Raw genomic sequence first — 12,529 nt, 5'->3', positions numbered from 1 at the left:
TTATTTTCCATTGGACAGAAATTGGATATGAACAGTTTTATGGAATTCAATTGTTCCAAGCTGGGCAGTAGGGGTACACACCTTTAACCCCTGCACTCAGGAGGCAGAGGTAGGCAGATTTCAGCGAGTTCAAGGCCAATGTGGTCTCCAGAGTGAGTTCCAGGACAGTCAAAGCTATACAAAAATTCATGTCTCAAAAGAAAAAAAAGGTATTGGTTGTTTTTCTCCACTGCCCAGGCCACAACCTGGCAGAGGTAGAAAGGATGTGAGTGGGGGAGGGGTGGGGTGGGAGTGGGGCACTGTGCAAGGATGCTCTCCAAGTGTGGTAGGGCCTTCGTACTCATGCACTTACAGAACCTGCACAAGACTGAGCTGTCAGTGTTCTGTCCTAGAAGGGAGAGGGGTGCATGAGGCCCCATCTCCACTGATGATCTATTGGCAATTAATGATTGCCAGAGAAGGGAGATGTTTTCTTCAGTGATAGGCCTCTGATTAGCTGCCTGTACTCCTCTAAATACTGTTCCTGTAAACAACTCTCATAAAACTTGAGACACACGAATACATACTCACACACACACACACACACACACCCTGAGAGAAAGAGTGTTTGTGTGTTATGATCCCTTCCACTACAGGAAGTAGGTACCAGCAATGGTCAGAAGGTCTCCTACAGGAGTTAAAGACTTTATAGCCAGTGGTGACATGAAAAGGTGAGGCCTTTTGGAGGTGACTAGGTCATGAGGGCAGAACTTGTCATAAAGTCCAAGGAAGCTATCTACTCTTACCACCACAGGAGGTCACACAAGAGGCGCCATCAGGCATTGAATAATTTGGGGCCTTGATCCTGGACATCCAGCCTCCAGAACCATGGGCAAGAAATTTCTGTTGCTCATAAACTATCCAGTTTAAGGTGTTTCATTGTAGTGGCCCAATTAGACTAAGCCAATTCTGTTAGATATCCTTTTTTGTTAATGTGGCCCAGGGTCACACAGCGAATCCTACCCCAGTGGTCTATCCCAGAACTGGGCTATCTTCTATGCTGGTGGTTCTCAGCCTGTGGGTCACGACCCCTTTGGCAAATCTCTATTGCCAAAAATATTTATGTTACACAATGAAGTATCAATGAAAATAATTTCATGGTTTGGGGTCACCACAACATGAGGAACTGTATTAAAGGGTCGCAGCATTAGGAAGGTTGAGAACCACTAATTTATACCTCCCTGAGAACTGCTTAAAGCAACTCCGTCTGGCAATAGGCTGAACCAGGCTGACAGCTACAGTGCTGGATTTGTGGCTTCCTCCGTTCAAGATCTCATCTCATTCTGCTGCAGCAAGAGCACCCCAGGCAGGGGAGAGCATTTCAGATCTATTCTTACTCTTTCTCTGCCCTTCTAGGTTTGATACGTTCCTGCCCAGCAAAACAAGCCATTCTGCCCCTCCCAACACTTCCTCATGGAGAGGTCTTTTCCCTCTAAGACAAGACATCTTCATCGCTAGGTTCCATCACATCATCCTGGTGTCTCCTGGGAGATCATGCAAACTGAGTACTGAGGTTTCTAGGGACACAGGGGCCTGTAAAACCTGAAACGGAAACAGGTAGCTTCAGTGGGATTGGGGCAGGAAGAAGGAGATAATTCTGCTTTGGAAATCTTGAAACCCAGAACACCAGGAACTTAGTCCAAAGCTTGGTCAAACAAGAAAACTGATGGCATAACTTCTCTTTGAGGACTTTGTGTTGGGAATCGATAGGAGACAGGGAAAATGTTGTACTGGCTGGTTTTGTGTGTCAACTTGACACAAGCTGGAGTTATCACAGAGGAAGGAGCCTCCCTTGAGGAAATGCCCCCATGAGATCCAGCTGTGAGGCATTTTCTCAATTAGTGATCAAGGGTGAGAGGGTCCATTGTGGGTGGTGCCATTCCCCATCCTGGGTTCTATAAGAAAGCAAGCTGAGTAAGCCAGGGGAAGCAAGGCAGTAAGGAACATCCCTCCATGGCCTCTGCATCAGCTCCTGCTTCCTAACCTGCTTGAGTTCCAGTCCTGACTTCCTTTGGTGATGAATAGCAATGTGGAAGTGTAAGCTGAATAAACCCTTTCCTCCCCAACTTGCTTCTTGGTCATTATGTTTGTGCGGGAATAGAAACCCTGACTAAGACAGATGTTGGGGGTCATGCTCATATTCTGTATTGCAGATGTACATGTACTCCATGTTGTAAGAAGGAAGCAGGCCATACATGAATTGCTAGCTTGGCAGCTACATTCTGATGGTGGTTTGTTCATTCTATGATACCTCTCCCCCTCAACAGAGATACCCTTGGAGGAACACAAAGTCGAAACCAGCAGAAGTGACTCAGCACTTCTAGAAGTGCTTGAGTCCACACAGCCACAGAATGAGGGAAAGACACGGGGAATGATAAGGAGAGAGGCACGGACAGCGCACATCTCAGAGACGTGCTGACCCCCGAGCAGCAGGGCAAGCCTGAGCCCCAGAAGGACTGAGCGGCTCTGCTCTGTTTTCTTCCTGTGAGATCCACTGTCTGCTCAGATTGCCAACCCTGTGAGTTAAGAGAAACATGAAGACGCAGTGCCCGTCTCTCATTCTGAGGTTTCAAATATCACGAACATAATTTCTGGACAGGAAAACAGGACATGAGGGCTCTCAGATCATGTGATAACTCGCTGCTGTACTCCTTCCATGGTGTTCCTGGAATCGCACAGCGTTTGTGATGACCCCTTTTGGAGGACACAAGTCACTTTAGATAAGATCCTGTGGTGTGAGATGGGCAGGTTCTATACCCTAGGCAAAGAGAAAGATCCATGGAGAGGAACTCCAGTGTGGCCAATTCCAACACGAGCAGAATGTAAATTATTCCAACAGTCAGAACAAACTGAAGGTCGGGGGACAGAGGAAGCACTCCGCAGTGCCTTCTGTGGGTCAAAGCAATGGGGGAAAGTTGAAGCAGAGTCCCAAAGCCTCACTCAGCCCCGAGCGGCTTAAAACCTACGCTTTCCCTGTTCGTTTTCTCAGGACTAGGCTTAGTCTCCAGACATCTTGGCTGCCTTCTACACTTGTTCTAGTCTCTCAACAGCCACTTACAGGTTGAACGAAGATATGAACTGTCAGAGTCTAGCAAAAGGGTCAGTTCCTTTAGTCAGGAGACTTCTGGTGAGGTGGCCCAAGCCTGGCATGCTCAGCCCCATCTGTGCTCTGCAGAGCTCAGCCACTGAATGGGTCTCCACAGCCTCTGGTATGGGGCAATGTCTCTCCCATTCTTCTGATGAAGAAACTGAGGCCAGGGAGTGAAATGACCACTAGTGACATCCTCCTGACTCGTGTCCCCATGGCCACACCTTCGCTGCCCTCTGGAAGCTGAATTGAAGAGGTGTCCATATAAAGGCAGCTTCCAGGGGAACAAAGCTGTGAGCAAGCAGAGGCAGCGTCCACAGGACTGGGAGCTGGAGAGACCACAGACAGTGCTTGACTAAGTGTAAAATCAATATGTCTGCACGTCCCACCCACATTGGCTGAGGCATTGGGATGGGGCAGGTGGAGAACAGAGATCCCAACACTTTCCCATCTGTCTCAGCTCAGGACACCCCAGAGCCCAGGCAAACCAGAGTTCCTCAGAGGTAGGAAGGACACCCTGAGGTATGGGTGTCCTGGTTCTAGTGTGACTGTAAGACCCTGGGCTGAAGTCACAGGAAGAGTTTAGGGCTGCATTTGCCCAGAGTCCAGATAGTGAGCCAAGCAACTTTTTTTCTTCCCAGTCCAGAAGGTCCCCAATCCCTGCCCATCTGACCCTTCTTGGGTACCCGCAAGCTTTAGGTCTTTCTGTTTGTCAGGGAATGGAGCTAAGTCTGTGTTTATATGGAGACATCTGACGACGACCTTCCCCCATCCCAGGGAGTCCCTCTGGGGCCTAGATCATTGCACAACCAATCTGACCACAAATCCAAATTAAAGGAAGGGGCTCCTCCCCAGGCCACACCCTCCATCAGAGCTGAGTGTTGTTTGCTTCGGTTTCTCAGCTCACCCACGGGCATGCCTGGGCTTTACAGTGTCATGTCTGCAGAGCTTCCCACTTACTATTATCATTATAATTATTTCACAAGAATTTTACCATCTTTCTTTTAGCCTCCTATAATTTTGTTGACTGAAAAGAGTTTCTGGAGGGGACACACATTTTATCCCAGCAAATAATGCAAATATTTCTTCCTTATTCTCTTCCTCCTCTTCTCCTCCTCTTTCTCCTCTCCCTCCTTCCCCCTCCCCCTCTTAAGATTTTCATAACAATAAAGTCTCAGAAGTTGAATTAGTAGGCCGAAAGATATATAGACATTTCATAACTTTTTCTTAAAAATCCCATAACCAGATGAAGTAGAATCCAGCAAACTCTAGGGAAGCTGAGGCAGGAGGAGTGACATGAGGCTGAAGCCAGCCTGGGCTACATAGTAAATTAGAAGCCAGCCTGGGCTACATAGTAAATTAGAAGTCAGCCTGGGCTACATAGTAAATTAGAAGCCATCCTGGGCTACATAGTAAGTTAGAAGCCAGCCTGGGCTACATAGTAAGTTAGAAGCCAGCCTGGGGCTGGGCGGTGGTGGTACAAACCTTTAATCCCAGCACTTGGGAGGCGGAGGCAGGCGGATTTCTGAGTTTGAGGTCAGCCTGGTCTACAGAGTGAGTTCCAGGACAGCCAAGACTATACAGAGAAACCCTGTCTACAGAATGAGACCACTCTCCCCCCATCTCAAAAGCCAAAAACCAAACAAATGAAAAAAAAAATCACAGTCAAATGACTTTCCCCAAATCATGTTAATTCATATTTTGAGCACTGAAGTTTAATGGAGTCGGTTTACACCCCTACTTCACTCTGCATCACCGTGTTGTCATTGTTCTTTCCACAGACAGAAAGCGGCACCTTGCTATTAGCCTACTTCTGTTACAGAAGCAGCCTTTTCAAGGTGATGTTTTTGTTCATTGGAGTGGCCTAGATAGTGTAGGCACCTAGACCAATCAGATCATTGCTTATGAGGTCAAATTTTTGGGGGCCCCACTCATGCTGGACAAGCCTAGAGCAATGTCCTTCCTTTGGGACCCTTTAAGCACAGCGGAGTGAATTATCTCCTTCCAACAGTCCCCAAGTGTTCCCTGCTCATGACCCACCCCTCCTCCTTTAATTCCTTCCAGATGGTTGCTGTCCTCAACAGGGAACAATTCTTCCTTGAATGTGACTCTCATAATTCGTGTTTATGCAAACAGCTCATTTATCTCCCTTCCTGGCATATCTACATTTAATGTGTTTTAATTATTCTTCAACTTTTATACTTTCACAAGTGGGAAAATAAACATAGCCTAACACTAACAGCCGGGCTTTCCTGAGTCCTCACTGTGTGCCACGCACTCTTCTGGGTGTGTTGTCTTCCATGCTAATACAAAGAATCTCATGCCCCTGCCATATAAGCCTTGTTTATCATTTACATCCTCATGGTCCCAGTGAGGAGACTGTGGCAAACAGAGGGTAAGTCACTCACAGGGCAAGAAGGCAGCGGGGAACTGACTTTGGAGTCTGGAAGTGTGGCTGCAGAGTCCCCCATATGAACCCCTTTGCTCTCTGATGAAAAGACGGAATTCAGAGAGCAAACCCTATCACAGACACACTCAGTGCTGAATACCTTAGGAAGACAATGAGCTCTCTAGCTTAAACCCAGGCTGGAGCCAGGGTGCTTGGTAGAAATCACACAGATATGTAAGTTCAGGTCTTATTGCTGGGTCCTCTTTGATGAATTAGTACCTATGTCTTGACAATCTCTAGTCAGTGTGGGAGTGAATGCTTGCCTCAAGCTGCAGTAAGATCAGCTTCCTAAAGAAGCCTGCTTATTGGAACGTTCATGGCGCCACCTGGCCCTCCATCCACACTCAGTCCTGAGTCAGCTCCCAGGCCACAGCTGTCCTGTTCATGAATAAACCATCATCTTCAGGCTCAGACAGGGTGCTCCAGATGTGACCTGACTAGCGAGTTATTTCTTCAGCATGGCAAGAGTGCACTGGTAACAGTGAAGCATGTGTGTGCATTTGCATGAGTGTTTGTGAGTGTGTGTGTGTCCCAAGAAGGCTCTCCAAGCCACTGGATGTTTAGTGACATGAATGTTGGGAATTGTTAATCCCTGCCCCCTTCTCTCTCTCTCTCTCTCTCTCTCTCTCTCTCTCTCTCTCTCTCTCTCTCTTTGTAAGAGGATATGCTCATCTGTGCATGTGTACATGTACGTGTATATGCGCACTAGTGTGTGGGCCGGTGGGTGTATGTGCACACACATGCACACACGTAGGCCAGAGCTCAACCTCAAGTGTTGCTCCTCAAGCACCATCCGACTTGTTTTTTTGAGACAGTCTCTCTCGCTGGTCTTGCAAGTTTGGTTAGGTTGGCTGACCAGTGAGCTCCAGGAATTCTTCCACCTCTACTTTCTCAGCGCCGGGATTATAAATATGTGCCAACATGCCCCAATTTTTATGCAGTTGTTGGGCGTTAAACTCAGGTCTTCATGTCTGCAGGCCAAGTATCGCCAACGCAGCCAATGCTCTGACCCTGCATCCTATATGCTTGTGAGGAACCACACATCTATTAGGCTTCATTTTTAACCCACCTACCCTTGAGAAGTGAGAGGCTACATTTATACTATTCATACTCTTCTTTATCTGAGCTGGGATGCCAAGAGATTGTCTGAAGCATAAAACAATGGGGCACTTGGGCCATTTGCCCCTTCCTGGTGCTCTCCTCTGAATCTGATGCCAGGGTAGTCAGTCACGTGCCACAAGCAGGAGGAAAGGAAGGGAAAGAATAGTTATCACTATCTATGTCTGTCCAACAGTCCTGGCTTTTAGAAATTGCTCTCTTGCCCTTCCCAACAAGCTTGGGAAGTAGGAATGCCACACCCACTTCTAGGTGAAGTAGATCTGAGAGGTGGTAAGGTGTGTGAGCAGGCTTAGCTGCTGGGCAGGGAAGGCCCTGGTACCACAGCTGTCACCCACTGAACAAAGCTGCACGGAACATCCTCTCTGGAGGAATGCACTTGCCAAGTGTCCTTCAGTCCTAGACAGCGTCACTGTTCACTGCTGGGAAAATCTAAACACAGGCCTCCCAGTCGCTAAGCTCAAGGCCACCCTGCTAGTAGGGAGTGAGTTGTAAGCCTATACTCCTACCAAGGTCTAACCCTGCTATCTTCAGGCCAGTGACGCAGAAGGCAGGCAGGTATCAGAACTCACAGAACACTATATTCAGAGCAGGGTGTTGGAGAGGATAGGGCTGAAAGATAATGGCAAAACCAGCACATGCGCAGAAGCATCAGGAAGGAGGGGCACATTTATCAGACGGGCCATGGCATGGGGCTGTTACCTGAGGTCACAGTGATGTGAACGAAAAATTTCATTTTAAATCAGAGATCGGAGCCAGGGTAACTGGATCAGGCACTTGCTGTGCAAGCACGAGAGTGTGTGCAACGCCTGTGTAAAAAGTCTGAGCATCATAATAGCGTGGATCTGCAGGCCTGGCCCTGGTGAGGCAGAGACAGGGGGATCCCAGGCCTCACTGCCAACCCAGCCTACTTGGCCAATTCCAAACCAGTGTGAGAGACCTTGCATCCAAAAGCAAGGTGGAGAACACTTCAGGAATTGACCTCATGGTTGACCACTGGTCTCTACATGCATTCTCACACATGTGCACCACACCCACACACTCCCACACATGTACACAAGAGCAGAGCCCAATATCCTTCCAGCACTTGGGATGAGGAGTCTATCACAGAGCTGTGACGTGGATTGTATTGCCAGCCTTGCTAGTGTCTCCTAGTACCCTTCCTTCCTGTGCCACCAGAGCCAATACACAGGACCCACGCTTTGCATTTAGACCCACCAAGACTCCTTTCTGCAAGTGGACATCAGTTTATCTCTCAGCTTGTGTTTTCCCAGTGAAGGACCATGGGATGAACGAATCTGGCCTGTTGCCTTGCTGATGTGTCGCATCTTCCCCTCAGCACCAGGACGCAGTCTTAGACTCTGACCTCCACCTATCACGTCCTCTTTGCCCATGACAGGAACAGTCAGGGTGGGCTCCAGCACATGTGCTGGGTCCAGAAAGGAGTCCAGGTGATAATGAAGGCTTCCACTGCCCAGTGTGTCCCCATGCCCAAGGACACACAGCAGTGAACAGCAAATATAAAATCCTGGCAGCTTTTTCCCCCATTCACAGGACAAAGGGCCTTCATTTTTGCTGTGTGTTGGCCTTCAGATGTTGTGGGCGGGACCCAAACTCAGCACTGTCGTTCTGGATGGAGATAGCAAGTCTGACTAAACTGGTCCTGGGAGTGAGGGGGTGTGACAGAAGTCAGTTCCACTGCCAAGGAGAAGACCGGAGCCTGGGGAGCGTATACTGGAGGCTGGAAGTCTGAGTTCATGGTGCTCCCAATGCTGGGCTTCTCCTGAGACCTCCCATGGGGCAGGACACTCCCATTCTTGTATTCCCGGTGTCTCCTTTTAAAACCATGGGACCATGTCCCACCTGTATGACCTCCTTAAGTCCCTCCCTCAGTCCACAGCTGAGTTCTAGAGTATCCCCCGGTGACCTGGAGACACACAGACACATGGGGTCTGTGCTTCTGTTCTCCTCTCTGTGGGTAGAGAGTGTTCTTTCCTATCAGCAGATGGAACCCATACTCCCAAGATGGTAGACAGTGAGAAAGTGAGATTAGGGCAGATTCCTAACAGTGTGGACACTCTCTCAAGTCTATAGTGTAAGCTTGTATCAGTATAATGCATGGGAAGTAATTCGGAGATCTCTTCACTCCCCCTACCCTGTGTGTGTGTGTGTGTGTGTGTGTGTGTGTGCGCGCGCACGTGCGCGCGCGCGCGCACGCACGTGCCTGTGTATACACAAACAAACAGGTACAGATACCTATGGCGTCCAGAAGAAGATGCTGGGTTCCTTGGACCTGGAGTTAGGGAAGGGAAAGAGAAGAGAAGAGCTAGGAGTCTAGCATGGACTCTGATGATGCTGAGGGAGCCTGGAGGCCCGTGTGAGCTCAGCATGCCAATGGGCACCATAGGCAATAAAGGAAATGCCTTCTTTGGGTAGAGAACTGACTTCCCAAGTTCCCGAGGAATTCTGGCTTTTGTTTAACCCCCAGACTTTCAGACACAGAGTTTCCTTTGGACCTGACAGTTGTGAGCTGCCCAATGTGGGTGCTAGGAACCAAGTCAGGATCCTCTAAGAGCAGTGTGTGCTCTTAACTGCTGAGCCATCCCTTCAGCCTCTTGGCTGGGTTTATTTTTTCACAGTCAAAAAAAAAAAAAAAAAGCTTATACCATTTGACCTACTAATCCAACTTCTGGGAACTTACTGTTAGGAAAAAAAATTTCAAAAGATGGGGAAAGGTTTCTATGTTTATTTACCAAGTTTGAACAGGAGATTCACCAGGAAGAGACTGGGTCAGTTACAATGTGTCCCAGTGTTGTTGCAAAATATGTCTTTGTTCTTCATCCCCCCATTTCCTGGCACAGGACTGCTAACCACCTCAGAATAATATAATAATATATAATATCAGAAATGTCTCCTGGTATACTAATGGAGGAGATGATGGTTGCCAGTCCCTAAGGACTTCAGGAATGGAATCTGGCCACTAGGAAAACCAAGAGACAGTTGGGGACAGTTGGGATTTTTCAGTCCTAACACCACCACCACCCCTCTCCCCCGCTACCAACCTTTAGAAAGGGAGGAGGAGCTGAAGGCCAAGTGCCTACCACTGGCCAATGATGTAATCAACCATGGTTACATAAGGAAACTTCCAAATCCCAGAAGACTAGGATAGCTAGAGGACGGCATACCAAGGAACTGGGGTGCTACTAGCACCCACACTGGGCAGCTCACAACTGTCAAATTCAAAGAAAACTGCCTGCCGTGTCCCTTTACGATGCCCTTTACGATGCCCTTTACGATAAATCCTTAAGCCTACGTGCTTCCCGGATTCTCTAGCAAATGCACCAAACCCAACAGCAGGCTTCTGGAAATGCCGATGTGCAGCTCACCAAGCAGAAACACAGGTCAAACAAACCTGAGCCTGCAACTGGCAGTGGAGGCGGCTGAGCCCCGGAGACTGAGCCCTCAGCCTGCAGGGACTGACGCTATCTTTGAATAGCTAGTCGGACGTAAGTTAGAAGACACACAATTGTCATCTTGGCAAAACCTCTCGCTGGCTTGGTGTACGGCGAGGAAGACTCACTCCCTGGCTCCATGTGCTGTTGTCTCCTCTGACTGTTGACTGAGAACCCAGAGAGGAAAGTTCGTTTTTTTTTTTTGTTTTTTTTTTTTGTCTTGGGATCCCCAGGTGGGAGTCTTTTCAGTTGTTAAAATTATAAATGACCAGGAGAAGGACGGTAAAGTTCTCATGAAATCATTATACGAATAATATTAGGTGGAACAGCTTCCCAGAAGTGACTTTGTCAAGCCTGGATGTGCAAATGGGTGGATCTGAAACAAGGCAACATACTGATTTGATGGAGGGTGTGGCCTTAGGGAGGATTTTTTGTTTTTTTTCTTAATTTGGATTTATGGTCAAATTAGTTGGGCAATGATCAAGGACCCCCAGCGGCCTCAGGGAAGCTGATTGTCAATTGTTCCTCCAGAAGCAGTCTCATCCCACTTCCTGTTCAGAAAGAAGCTGGCAGGTTCTGAGGAGGGATGGATAGGCAGGGCCTGAGGCTTCCAGGGGCCTAGGGACCAGTGGGCTGTGGATGAAGGAGAAAAAGGGAAGGGGATGCCTTATCTTGATGGCTGCCCTGTAGGAAAATATGGCCTTAAACCACTCCTGTGACTTCAACCAAAGGTCTGGAACTCTTTCTCCCATTCACTCCCAATTACAACGTCAGAAGCAGAATATCCATACCTCAGGGTGTCCTTCCTACCTCTGAGGAACTCAGGCATATCTGGGCTCTGGGGTGTCCTGAGCAGAGACTGATGGGAAAGTGTTGGGATCTCTGTTCTCCACCTGCCCCATCTCAGTGCCTCAGCCAATGTGGGTGGGACGTGCAGACATACTGATTTTACACTTAGTCAAGCACTGTCTGTGGTCTCTCCAACTCCCAGTCCTGTGGACGCTGCCTCTGCCTGCTCACAGCTTTGTTCCCCTGGAAGCTGCCTTTATATGGACACCTCTTCAGTTCAGCTTCCAGAGGGCAGCGATGGTGTGGCCACGGGAACACGAGTCAGGAGGCAGTCACTAGTGGTTATTCTACCTCCTGGCCTCCGTTTCTTCCTCAGAAGAATGGGAGAGACATTGCTCCATACCAGAGGCTGTAGAGACCCATTCAGTGGCTGAGCTCTGCAGAGCACAGATGGGGCTGAGCATGCCAGGCTTGGGCGACCTCACCAGAAGTCTCCTGACCAGAATAAAGGGGACAATTCTTCTACCACACTCTACCCTACTTGTCTGTACCTCAAAAAATTACCTCAGATCTGCCCATAGTCTACAAATAAGTCCAGTCCCTGGCACATTGCTGGCACACAGGCTGGATAGGGTCCACCAGCCAGTCACAACCACCCCATATTAGGATGTCCTGTCAGAACTTCAAAGGAGGCCAGTCCCACCAATGTGTTTGTTATTGTCCCCAGAGGCCAGACTGGATACATTGTGTATACTGTGTCCTGGCAGAAAGTTGCCTGATCCGGATCCAAGCACACAGTGTCTCTAATCGTTTCTGCTGATTACTGTGAAAATGAGATCCAAGATGAATTATAAACCAAAAAGACTCCTAAGGAGGAGATTAGCCCTGGCTTCCCATTTTGGAGGCCGGAGTGTCTGAAATCATGGCCAGCCACTCCAAATAACCCCGAGAGTTTTCACTTAGGCTCATATACCTCATAGGAAAAGGACTGACTCTTTCCAAGTGCACGTCAAGACTGCTTAGACCAGCATGATGTTTGACACAGAGCCTTGAACTTCACCGGCAATGAGCAAACAGTTGTCAAAAGTGTCACTGAATGACTGAAAAGGAAGGGTGTCGTGAAACACACATGTCCTCGGCTCTTCCCGGAAAAAGATGGACTTGGTTTGGCTGTTTTGGCAGGTGTGACTTCTGCCCTAAGCCACCCAAGTCCCCAAATATCCTGCCTATTGTTTCTCAACCCAGCTCTCCTCCGAATCTCTAGCTCCCTGCATCCAGCGCTTCTGGCATCTCAGATGACTTTTAAATTATACTTTCATGCCCTCGATCCCTGGGAGACCCTGATGGAAGGAGGCAGGAGCCAGTCCATTATGCTTTCTTGGAACAGACAGCTCGAGGCTCTTGTGACCAGCTCTTTAGTTAGCAGAAAAGGGCGGAGTCCCAAATGGAGACCAACTCAAAGCCATGTGCTGACCTTGGCTTTCTCTATTTCCTGGCTTTATTCTCTCCATCTCCCACCACTGCTCACACTTCAACACCAGCTACTAGGCCTCCACCTTGTGCTCTGGTCCCACAGCAATCTCAGGCCAAAATCAG

The 12,529-nt window shown here is 48.6% G+C and overlaps 1 protein-coding gene across 2 annotated transcripts in view; it reads right to left on the bottom strand.

Moving 5' to 3' along the window:
* The window catches only part of Scara5 (scavenger receptor class A member 5), a 98,283-nt gene that overhangs the window by 33,820 nt on the left and 51,934 nt on the right, over positions 1 to 12,529 (bottom strand). The gene's annotated exons all lie outside the window — the stretch shown is intronic.

Source organism: Mus pahari, chromosome 8, assembly GCF_900095145.1.
Source record: "Mus pahari chromosome 8, PAHARI_EIJ_v1.1, whole genome shotgun sequence".
NCBI lineage: Eukaryota > Metazoa > Chordata > Mammalia > Rodentia > Muridae > Mus > Mus pahari.
This window is presented reverse-complemented; position numbering and strand designations above follow the sequence as displayed.